We start from the raw sequence: 13,071 nt of genomic DNA, 5'->3' as shown, positions 1-13,071 counted from the left end.
CCCATAGCCTGCAGAATTTGGTTGACTCGAAAAATCTACCTGAGGAGAGAATAAAATGTTCATGCCCAGGTCGTCCTGCGCTTTCCAGCATTCCTCGCTTTTTGCAGGCATGCTTTCTTAGGACAAGGCCAGATGCTTAGGTAAAATCTTTTTATTTTTGGTAACATGAAGCTGTCATTTTTCTGGGGATTCTGTTACTTCTTTTTTAGTTTGGTTGTGATTATTTTTATTTTGAAACTAGCAAACATTTGTTACTGATTCATTGTGTGTCTCTGAATAAACTCAATTTATTTTAAAGGCTTTATTTCATGCTGCTTCACTAGTCAGAAGCTCAATCAATTATTTAATACATTTATTGGAATTATTTAAAATTGATTTCCAAAGTAATTAACTGCGCTTCTGCTTTATTGTAAAGAATAATCAAGGAAGTGACACTAAATTTGTATTTCATTTCTTTAAAATAGGCATAAATATAATGCTGTCGTTGACAGTAAAGGAAGTTGTGGCAGTGTAATTTGATTAGATACAGAGACTGCACTGTACAGGATGGCATTTTCTCTTCCCTTCTCAGGCTTATTAGTTAGATCTGGTCGTCTTTGCTGAGGGATGTTGTAACGAGTATTGACTCTACCTTAGGCCATATGTTGCCAGGATACCGGATTCTGCATAATCGGTCAATAAGCAAAATCTGTCCGACTTCCCCGCCTTTACAATCTATAGGAGAGTAGAATTTATTTCTCGCCTATCATGGGAAGTTTCTGAAAGTGGAGCTTTTATAAATGTCTTTGCTATGATTATATGTAAGAGTGCCTTTAGTTGTATTGCCACAATTTCAAGAGAATTCTGAAAATCGTAGGGCAATTGTTTTGTGCATGTTTAATCTAAAACAGGGGTTTTTTTTTTTGAAAATACAGGGAGTAATGCAAAAACATTTGCAGCTTGCTTATAGAGGGAGACACTGGTTGGGACCATTTCCTGTTGTACATTGTTTTTAAGACATGTTTTATTTGACTTATTTCAGAGACTTGCTTAGCAAAAAATAATTTCCATGATTCTGATTTGGTAATTTATATTCTACCTTTTGAACAATATTGTTCGACATGTTAAAACCAGTTTGCATGATTGTCATAGAGTGAAACATGTTGATTTTTGGTACCCCTTAAACTTTTTTTTAATCAGTTTACTTGAATATTGAAATTCTAGCTTGATTTGATTACATGCCATTAAAAACCCACACTTAAGGTTATTTAATTTCAGAGCCCTGTCTTGTACATGCAAAGTCTATTCCTTAATGCAATGTTCTTTCACTTTTTAGGTTGCCCCTTTTTGTCTTCTGTAAAACTTTTAGCCCCCACCACTGATTTAAAAAAAAAAAAAAAAAAAAGTAAACCTAGCTTCTAAAATTAGTTATGTCAACCAAACTTCTTGGGACCCTTCTGAAAGGCCTTGCCTCTCAGAGAACCAAAGCCTTAATAGGATTAATTCACTTAATCCCATTTTATTTTAAGTTTCTTGGTGTGGTATAAGAAATTATTGTAAAACTCAAAACTGAACACTGAGAGGGGAACAGATCTGTTTATCTACTTTGTTTATCCTTCACTCATACTTGTTAGATATATGGAAACATGATGTGCTTGATTGCTGAGGGAAACAGAGACCCTGGGGCACAGCAGTGAATGAGTACTGGTGGCTGAATTTACTAATTGTATGCTGTTGTGGGGTTTTCTTTTGCCAGTTCATTCTGGTTTCATTGCATTGGTGCCATTGTCTTTCTCTCTTGATGGAGAAAGTACAGATGGGAGCTCCTCAGTCTTTCACTGGATTAAGTAATTTGCCAAAATATGTATTTCTCTTAGAAACCCACTTATTATTCTCAGAGCTTTTACAAATTCAGGCATTAGGGTTTAAACCTTGATAGTCTGTAGCTGCATTAATACCGTCTGGGCTATGGAGTCCTATTGAATTACTCAGATCTTGTATATAAAAGCTGAGGCAAAATGCCGAGAGGTGCCCTCCCTGGTGGTCATTATTGCTTTCATTAATGGTGAAAATTGACAAACTTGTTTTTATATATGTTAACGCTCTAAAGTAATTCTGGAAGAAACGAAGTGCACTTCAGCAGATATCCTGCTGTCTTTTGTTTGTACTTCCGCGGGAATGAATTTACTCTGGGCATGAGTATCGGTGTCACATTGTAAAACTGGAGCATGTCCAGAACCATTGATTATTGATTTGAGAGCATTTCAGTAAGGAGCAACATGTTTAACGTTCAGAACAAAAAATAAGACCACCTCTAAACTAACCCTGAGTATCTACTTTTGAAATGCGCAATTTCCTCATACCTAAAACTATATTCTTTTAAATATTATCCCAGAATATTTATGGCCCAATACAAAAACCTTTTGCTTCCTCATTCCTCCTTGGTTATATCACCCACTGCTTCCTCCTTGGCTCCATTACCCCTTCCTCCCCACAGCATCACCTTGCTCGGTTCCACTTTATCTCCATGGGTAGTGGAATGGGGTGAACCACCAGGGCCATGGCCCGGCCAATTTTTTGTCTCGCATGGGTGACAGGGACAGAAACTGGTTTATTTGGCCCCTCTCCAACCAAAGAGGCGTTCTGCTGCCCGTGTCCCTCTTAACACCCCCCTTGTTCCCCTCAGTCTTTTACTCCCTGCACCATCCTCCCAGGTTCCATTGCTTCTTGTCCTCTCACTTCCATCCCCAGTTTCCACCCCTCCTCACCCATACCTCCTTCCTCTCCTTGGTTCTGACACCCTCCTTCCGAAGTTCATAAAGCCCTCTCCTCATGCCCCCTGTTTGGTTCTTTCACCCCCCCCCCCCCCTTTTCCCAACAGCTTGCACTACTCACTGCTCTACAGCTCCCCTCCCATTGTCTCTGGGCCTCCAGATCTCCCAAAATGTGGTCAATGTTCTGCTGCTTCTCTCAATGCAGGGATCCTCTGCTTCTTTCTGCCCTCACAGTTCTCCTGCTGCTTTTACCATTGGGGAAGGGGCTTGGAAGCCGCCTGCTCCCACTGCCATCCTGCCAAATCTTGCTGCTTTAGCACCAGAGGGTTGGTGGGAGGAAGGGGACGGAACAGAGTCCTGCTGCTGGCCAGTCTTGCTGTTCCCTTCCTTCAGTGGCAGGTGGGAAACTGACGCTTCCCATTCCCATCTTCTGGTATTTCTGCTTCCAAGTGGAGGGAGGTGCTGAATCCTCTTCTTCCTGCTTCCGAGACTGGAAGAGGTGCCAGAGTCCTTTTGTTCCTGCTAATGGCTAAACTGGGTCCTCTGCTGCCACTGCTTATATGCTGTCACTGCCATTATGCCTTGCTGCCCCCTCCCCTACTCCCCCCCCCCCCCCACCAACAGGAGTTGAGGGTGGGTCCTGTTGTTCCCAAGGTTAGGTCAGGTCCCCTTCAGCTTCCACCGCCAGCACTATGATCCTGCTGGTGTTTCTCTTCCTCCATCTGTGGCAGTATGAGGAACTGACGTTATCTGATGCCAGTAACACCTCGTGCTGACACAGGCAGGAGGAGGATACATAGGATAATGAAAGACTAAATCAGGGACAGTTTAATTCTGGCCATGATCAGTCAAGGGTAAGCATACAAATTCGGGGACAATCCCCGAAAATTGGGGATGTCTGGTAACCTTACTCATAGCCATCATCGCTATCCGAGTTATGTGGATTATTACTCCTGCCCCTGTTTACACTTCCCCTCTCTTCTGCTACCAAAACACAGCGTGCATCATCTCCGTGATGTTCCCATATCCCACGAGATAGGTGACTCAAATCCATGTCTCCAGTAACCTGCTGCTGCTTCTACCAAGCCACATTGTCTACTTTTGAAAAAGCTAATTGACTACCTCAGCCCAATGGGTCACATGAGACATTTTTGTAGGGAAGTGGGAAACGGCTGGCAACTGGAACGCATCCTTGCAGTGTACAGAAGAATAACCTAACTGGACATCCTCTCTAGTTTTGGTATTTACTTATTTTATTCATTTATTTATTTAGGCGTTTTTTATATACCATCGTTCCAAAATCAGATCGCAACGGTTTACAATATCAGCCTCCGGTTGCTGGATCAACATTCCCATTCTGTTTCAGTGCTCATACTCGAGGTCGATATAACATCATATACATTTTCTAGCATTTAAGACTGGAGGGCTGCTAGCTGTTGGCTTAAGTATTCCGGGCTTCTCAAATCTGCCTTCAGTTTTTTCAGGGTATCCACAATGAATAAGTATGAGAAAAATTTGCATACATTGGAGACCCAGAATATGCAGACTTGTGCCTGTTCATTGTCCAGGGTGGGGGGTGCCAAAGCCAGGTTTAAGAATCCCTGATGTATGGCTTCCTGTATGCTCAGCTACCCAGCAGGGTGGAGAACCAAAGAGGAAGGAAGCAAACTGACTTGGATAAGGAGTGATAGCCTGTTAGTGCTAAAGCTTCTACATCCAACAGCTCAGGCATATCCTTGCAGTGTGAACAGGAATAAATGGGCAGATTGAATGGTCACTTGGTCTCTTTTTGCTATCGTCTACTTTGTTACTCCATTACTGTGATGAAAGGGTAAACTTGAAACCGGGATTCCACGCCCCACAGTCAAGTATCTTCTCCCTTTAACTCCATCACCATGGCAGCATTCATGGCTGGGCAGGAGTGGTGGTTACCTCACAGTGCAGGAGCTTGGATCACAGGTCTCTCTGGAGGATGGCCGAAGTCTGCTTTAGAGGGTGTCCAGTTGATGTGTAGAGGCATGATCCACGTAACAGAAACTGCATTACCTACAGTACCCGAATGTAATCAAGTGTTTGAAAAATGGAATACAAATAAACAGATGCATAAATGTTTAAGCTAGGATCTTGTGTAGTAGTGCTTTTAATATATTTTTTAAATTGTCATTTTAAAAAGTATTTTATAGTAATTAAAGCTGAGCATACTTTAATCTCAAGTGGATATTACTTCTCCTCTTAAAGTTTCAACATTTTGTTCTCCTTACAGTAGAGTACCTTGCCATTAAATTGTTATAATAAATCCTGTAATTGTCAGACAGTTCTGTTTTCTGTTTAGCTAGCAGATATGGCTGTTTCCTTGATTTGTTGATCACTGGGCCATATGGTTAAAAAATGAAAAACCTGTTCTAGGAAGAACGAGTAAGGGAATTAAGTTCATAATGAGGAACAGGAGAAATCCATGCCAGGCTGCAAGTTCGTTATTTCTTTGCTTCTGTTTATACCACAAAAGTCCACTTGACAGTTCACACAGTACCAACAACTTTAACATTGTGGTGTAATACAATACCCAGTACATGACCTAAAACTGTTTATTATATTGATGCTATCATTATTCTTCTGTTTGTATGGTACTTCAGGATCCTGGTGTATAATTATATAATAAGAATCTATTTACTCATTCCACCCCACTCGTTTTATAAATTGCTTATTGTCTCCATGATGGTATCTCAGCTCACTGGACTGTGTATTTTCACACAAATGCATAATAGTGTAACCACAGGCCATGTCAGATTCACAAAGCAAAATAGTTGTATTAACATGTCATATATTACAAGGCTCATAATCAAAAGCTAGAGCTCTCTCTTCTAGAACTGCCTCTAATTTATGCTTCTTCTGGAGGTTAAGATTACATCTAAAATGGAAATTAAATTAAAGTTTACTTTTAGGAGGCAAGTCAAGTTGATTTGGGAGTCATTAAAAATAGCAGATGCATGTTCAATCCACTTTTTCCAACTAAATTACATGAACATAAGAATGTATCATGCTGGTTCAGACCAAAATCCTTTGAATCCAGCATTATGGCTCCAAAGGTAGCCGGTCTGGGTTTTTAAGTACCCAGTAGATCCCATAAAGTAGTAGGTCCATTTCCTGTTCGCTCCTAGGAGTAGCAATAGCTATTTTGTCTACCTGGTAAATAATATTTTATGGACTTCTCTTCATCTCTTTTAAACCCCGCTATGTTAATCGCCTTGGTCATGTGTTCTGGTAAGATTCCATAGTACTTTCTACAATTTGTTTTAAATCTGCTGGTTAAATGTCATGGAGTGTCCACTTGTTTAAGTATAATTAGAAAGGGTAAATAAGTTTGTTTACTGAATTCATGGGAAGATTTCCTACAATTTTGCTGCCAAGAAAAAAAACAAAACCCTAAAAAAAACCCCAGACAACATTGTTGCAGAAGAATTTTAAGATACATTCACGAAATTTGGTTTTGTTTCCAATTTGACCTGCCCACAGTATCTAATTTTAACTTTATGGTCTCTGGCATTGTAAACCTGAAATTTTCATGTAGGATTCAAAATAAAATAAGGAATTTTTATTTATAGCATCAGTTGTATTGATCAGAGTGAAATGCTTTGACTTACAAGTCAATGTTCCTTCCTACTAAAGACTGTTTAATTCTGGGGTATTTATGTACTCCTGACTTTCTGTAACCTGCAGAAGTATTACTAGATAAGACCATAAAAGTAAAGACCCAGGCGTTGAAAGCATTTGAATGTTGTTTTAATACATTGAGGGCACTTCTGTAAATAACAGAGGTAATAGCACATTGAAAGTAAGATGTAGAGATCTAAGTGGTATAATCCTTGAGCCATTGCTTAATCTGCAGAGAACATTTGAAGACTTACTTCACCCGAGGGAGATCCTAGCCTGTTGAGACTGTATTTTATGGCAGTCATACAAGAGGTTGCCTTGTTGTGCAGTTGTAAACAGTTATTCCTGCCTGTTTTCAGCTCTGCGTTGCAAGCAAAGCTTCTGAAGGTGTGGCTGGATTCCATCTTTTAGCCTTGCTTTATTTTACTAGAGGAGAGCTGTATCATTAGCAAAGCTTGGTTGATTTATAAAAATGTGCTCTTTCCTTAAGTCGTCTGCATTCTTGTGCCTGTTTTTATTTTTTGTCAGTTTTACAGTTGATTACTTTTGTCTTTTTTTGTTGTCAGTTTGTTTTATTGTTCTTATTACTGGTATCCCATTTTGGGCTGCCTTTTTTTTTTTTTTTTTTTTTTTTACTCTGTAGTGTTCTAGCGAGGAACAACCCTGTAATATGAGTGCTTTTGTATACTGATGAGTGACAAGTTTAATAAAATGAAACAAAATATGTTTGTTTTTTGTTTTAAATTAAAGCTTCCCCAACCACCTAAAGGTATCTTGATAGGGCATGTGTGTGTATCCTATGGGACAGGGATAAAAAACTCCTGCTCCTTGTGTGCCACAAATAGGTCTGGTTTTTAGGATGGCCACAATGAATATGCATGACATATTTGCATACATTGGAGGTAGTGCTTGCAAATATCTCGTGTGTATTCACTGTGGATATCCTAAAAATTAGACCTGTTTGTGGCACTCAAGGACCAGTTACCTACCCTTTCCAAAGAAGAATCATTCATATTAGATTCTTGGCATCAGCAAAGCAAGGTAGAAACCTTTTTGTATAAGCGTTCAGTGAATTTTTAAGTCTGTTTTGATGCAGCTTGATTAGTAGTCAAAAGTTTAGTAACTCTAGCATCTGGTGTGGAATAGGATAACATCTTAAAACCTGAAGTGAAAGGGCAGTGAAAAGTTTTGATTCTTGTTGACTTTTTTGATTTCTATATTTGAAATACATTTAGCAAGGATTCTTTCTCTATTTTTATTGAACAATCAAATTCACCATCTTGGTCACTCCCTGTAACCATCTGCTTCCCAACTGGCGCTTCTTTGCCCCATCGCCATGTGCTATTTATTCACTTCAGCAAATGGGAGAAGACCCTCTTTCCCCTTCAGCATAAAATTATCAACTTGACTTGTACATCTGTTTTAATTTTTTGGTTAATTCTTGTCCTGCGGAGCTTCTGCCTTAATTCATTTTCTTATCCATCTTTCATTAAGCCTCCAACTTACCCCCTCAATAGGGCTGTATCCTTATGGCAAGTTTTGAAAGCCCAAGGCACACCTACGTTAACAAAAATGTTGTATGGCACCCCGACTTTCAGGGGGCAGGACTCATATGCTCAAAAGAAGAGCGGAGGAAGCACGGAGAGCTCCACCAGTCTCTCATTTTAAAAGAAAGGGAAAGAGGGTACTGAGAGAGACCACTTCCCTCTATGTACGACTGCAGGAGAAGGGAGAAGTTGGTATGACGCAGAGGGCTGGCTCACTTGGTTCTTTTGGCTGCCACATGTGGCTGCCAGAGCTCTTCCTCTAATACTGCTGCCAGTGCTCTGAATGAGTCACATCCACTGCTCAGTTCACTGAGTGCCCTGACTGTCTTGGATTGGGAATAAGACAGACTGGAAGGTCTCAAAGGAGGAAGATGAGGAGGTGCTGTGTGCGTTGAACATGCCAGGGCTAATGCTATCGCCAGGAAGAAGAGGCTTGCATGATTACACATGCTCTCAGAAAGGAGCTGCTATATGTTTAAGAGCCAGCACTGGTATCTCTTATTGCTGTGAGATGCTAAGAGCAGAAACCAAATCCTAGCTTGGATTTGTGCATAGGGTAGTGATGACTTTTTTTGTTGTACTCCAATGTGCCAGGGCTCACTGGTTGGGAAACACTGCCTTATGGGAACTGCTGAAACAATTGCATCTGTCATGTATGATCTTCCATAGGGCACCACACAGTGTCAATAACCCAATCAGTTAACAATCGTAGCACCTCGGTAGCTAAAAAAATGCATAACACAGGATAATCAGAGTTCATAGCCCCTTCAGCCTCTCCCCACCATCAATCAAAAACCAAGAGCAGTGAGCCATTATACAGTTAACAAGTTAACACTCAGACTTCGCAGTTTGATTGTTAAGGAGTTAAAAAATGGGCTCCAGACCTTAAAAAACGTCTGTCGTTGCTAGTGGTAACTTCTCAGAACATTAAGTTTTCCCATACGGAAAAGTATGCATTTGAATATGCCACGTTTCTAAGGGGGGGGGGGAGGTGAATCCTTACTTATCCACTCTATCATTATACATTTTTTTTATCATACAGCATGCTTTCCAGGCAAATATTAGTAAATCATTAGCAGACATGATGTCGTCAAAGATGTCTAGCAGCCCTTCTGCAACATCCAGTGGAACAGGTGGAGATATGAGCCAATACCAGGCCCTGAAACAGTGGAAGGAAGTACTCTCCAGCGTTCCATGTTTTAAACCTTTACTATCTTTTGTTTTGTAAATCTTAGATACAAAGGGCTTTCTGAAATTCTATTGAATGGAAAAGTCAGGATTTATTTTTTTAAGTTTTTATATTCCACCTATACCTGACCAGCCGAGCTAGGAGGATTACAGTAAGACATAGATGTTAAAAATGAAAAAAATAACAATAACAGCTTTTAACAACCAATATACATTGTACCTGATGGAAATATACTTGGTCCTTATTGTGAACACCGTTTGACAGTGTAGTATAAATACACTTTGGAAGAGAACTCAAGTTTTTAGATGTGGAATAGTGAAACATATTGAGCCATGCAGGTGACAAAATATAGTACAACACCAAGAAACCTGCTGCCTCAGAGGCCTGAAACTAAAAGCTAGATTTAAGAATGTCAGCACGGCTTGCAGTCCATATGTATATTATAAAACATCACATTCCTTATCTTCCTTCTAGACCAGTTCTTACACATGGATTTGCCCCTTCCATCTGCCAGAGACAACTTGTTTACCATGTGACACAACCTGAAGCTATAAGGAAGGTGTGGCCCTTAGCAGTTGCCAGTAGTCTCTGCCTCCAGCAGTTGTGGACTAGTGAGGACAGTGTCTAGTTAGCTCCCAGGGCAAATCCCTTGGCCTGGTTGAACCTACTGGGACAGCAATACATAGGGGCTGCTTCCCCTAGTAGAAGCTTGCTCTCAGAATTTAAAATAAAAAAACCCAATAACTTTATTTTCTGGTTGAGTTGCCTGGTACGGAATGTGCTTCACACTCACACTCTCACTCACTCACTCTCCTTATGGGTAGGGGAGCTGGGAGAAGATGTATGGAGTAGGAGCTGTAACTCCTCACCCCCTTCTCTGTTCTTTCTTGGCTTGCTCCCTTTGGATTGGAGCATAAAGTTTATAAAAAAAAAAAAAAAGAGGAAACTCAGGAAATAGCATTGCAGCAGCCAGGCTCTGGCTCCCTGGAAGGTGGTAACTACAGGAGCATCCTGCATGGGAGAGTTGATATGGATCATTTGAAAAGGGGTTTTATTGCCCGCATTACTAACAAGAGTGAAGTTGCTGTAGTGCTTTGCTGATGGTACCATCCTCCTGCATGCTACTGGCAAACGCGCCAGGCTAAAAAAAAAAAAAATATGCCGTAGCAGCTATGAATAGAGGACACAGATATATGGTCTGTGGAGAAGGTAGCTCCCAATAGTGGCAGGTTCTCTCTGCCCCATCTGTGATTGGGATGCCAAGTTGCCCACACAGGAGCTTGCTGCTGCATGCTGCTTCTCTAGGGAAGTGCATAGGGAATTGGTGTTACCAAATTTGGAGACAGCTCAAGGGTTAGCATCATTGGAGGCAGAGAGCCTCTAGATCCTGCAGGGCCTCATCCCCTTGGGTCCCTCCCATCAGATGCCTCATCATCATCCTGGCCTGGTCTTGAGTTTGCTCCTCGGGAATTTCAGCATGAATTACCGATCTCCTCCTGCATCAGGCCTTTTGTGCTATAGACAACCTGTCTTGGAGCTTGTTCCTGGGCTGCCTTATGCTTTTGACCAAAGGATACAGTTCCAAACATCCTATAAGGATATCAGGCTCCTCGGGTCAGACTTTGAGAGACCGCTGTGACTCCTATGTATCAGGAGAAGATTCTGACTAGTTTATCCCTCCAAATCTTTCAGAGGAAGTGGAATATTCCTCTGAGGAGGAAGAGGATTCAGCAGTAATAAAGGTCTTCTAGAGGGAAGAAGTTTTGTCCCTGATTACCAATGTAATGACTGCCCTTAAGATCTGAGTCCAAGGGGGAGGACCAGACGGAAGGACACCGGTTCATACAAGGAATCTGAAGTCCTCTAAGGCCTTTCCCTTGCATTCAGTCTTAAAGAGTATGGTCTTAGCAGAATGAGAGACCCTGTAAAGGGGGGGGGGATTTGAAGGGAGGCAGGCTCATGAGCAAAGATTTACCTCTTATCCTTAGAAGACAGAAATAGTCTTCTTAAAATTCCCAGGAAGGAATGTCCTGGTATCATCAGTTACCCACGACGACTTTTCCAGTCAAAGGTGGAACAGCCTTAAAGGACCTCCAGGATAGAAAGATCGAAGGCATGTTGAAGCAAGCCTTTTCCACTAATGCCTTGTCTTTGCAGACTGCCATTTGTGGTTGCTGCCTGGCATGAGCAGTGGCAAGATGGGTCCAGTAGCTACCTGAGACTGAAAAGCGGCAAGGATACAGTCTGGGGTTGCCTTTTTAGGTATGATCTCCTAAGAATATTGTCCTGAGCAGTAACATCAGGGGTGGCAGCCAGAAAGCTGCTCTTGCTATGCAATTGGGTGGCAGATGCTGTATTCAAGTCTTGCCTTCACAAAGTCCCCTTTAAAGGGCATCTACATTTCAATGAACATAAGAAAATGCCATACTGGGTCAGACCAAGGGTCCATCAAGCCCAGCATCCTGTTTCCAACAGTGGCCAATCCAGGCCACGAGAACCTGGCAAGTACCCAAAAACTAAGTCTATTCCATGTTACCATTGCTAATGGCAGTGGCTATTCTCTAAGTGAACGTAATAGCAGGTAATGGACTTCTCCTCCAAGAACTTATCCAATCCTTTTTTAAACACAGCTATATTAACTGCACTAACCACATCCTCTGGCAACAAATTCCAGAGTCTAATTGTGCGTTGAGTAAAAAAGAACTTTCTCCGAGCTTGAAAAAATTTTAAGAAGAGCTTGAAAAGCTAAAAATGTACCTGTGAGTGTAACCCCAGAGTCTCCTGGAAGATAAACCCAAGTTGTGTGCTAGGGGCCTAAAATGCCAAGGCTTCTGGGGTTACTGAAAGTTTAAACCAGGTTAATATACTTCTCAGCAGCCTGGTAAAGGAAAGTCCCCATTCCTTTTGAGCAGGGATGGCGAACTCCAGTCCTTAAGGGTCGAAAACAGGCCAGGTTTTCAAGATATCCACAGTTAATATGCATGAGAAAGATCTGCATGCATTGCCTCCACTGGATGCAAATCTTTCTCAATCGTGCTCATTGTGGATATCCTGAAAACCTGGCCTATTTGCAGCCCTCGAGGACTGGAGTTCGCCATCTCTGCTTTTGAGGCACAAGAAGAAAGGGGGAATCCTACTATGGCTGCATTCTCTGGGCATCAACTCCAGTGACATTCAGCAGGTCTGTCCCGTGATAGTACCTGTGAGGGGGATGCACAGAATGGACCCATATTATGTCAGACCAAACGATATGGCCTAGAACAATGTGTAGATGAGACGATGGTGCAGGGAAGGAGGGATTCAGTTTTGTGAGGAACTGGACATCCTTTTGGCGAAGGGGAAGACTTTTTTCTGAAAGGACAGGCTCCACCTTAACCAGAGAGGATCTGGGCTGCTGGTACTAACTTTTTTAAAAAGGAGAGAGAGCAGCTTTTAAACTAGAACAAGGGGGAAAGCTGACAGTCACTCAGCAGCGTATGATTTGGAGGAAGGTATCTTTGAAGGATACTAAGACAATTTGGGCATCCCAACAGAGGTTCCAATAAAAGCAAATGTAGCCCATGTGCCTATAAGTAAAGAATCACCTGAGCTAAAGGATTCCAAACAATCCCCATCAACTGAAAAGCAGGTTGTTAATACAACAAAAAACACACTTTGGAAATGTCTGTATGCCAATGTCAGAAGTCTAAGAAGTAAGATGGGAGAGTTAGAGCAGCAAATGATGAGATTGACATAATTGGCATCACAGAAACTTGGTGGAAGGAGAATAACCAATGGGACAGTGCTATATCAGGGTACAAATTATATCGCAATGATAGGGAGGATCAACTTGGTGGGGGTGTGGCACTTTATGTCCAGGAGGGTATAGAATCCAACAAGATAAAGATCATACAAGAGACCAAATGCTCAGTAGAATCTATATGGGTAGAAA

The 13,071-nt window shown here is 41.5% G+C and overlaps 1 protein-coding gene across 1 annotated transcript in view; it reads left to right on the top strand.

Moving 5' to 3' along the window:
• The window catches only part of PTPN1 (protein tyrosine phosphatase non-receptor type 1), a 179,520-nt gene that overhangs the window by 1,099 nt on the left and 165,350 nt on the right, over nucleotides 1-13,071 (top strand). The gene's annotated exons all lie outside the window — the stretch shown is intronic.

This window comes from Rhinatrema bivittatum, chromosome 8 (assembly GCF_901001135.1).
Source record: "Rhinatrema bivittatum chromosome 8, aRhiBiv1.1, whole genome shotgun sequence".
Classification (NCBI taxonomy): Eukaryota; Metazoa; Chordata; class Amphibia; order Gymnophiona; family Rhinatrematidae; genus Rhinatrema; species Rhinatrema bivittatum.
The sequence above is the reverse complement of the archived record's forward strand: the minus strand, read 5'-3'. Positions and strand labels throughout refer to the sequence as shown.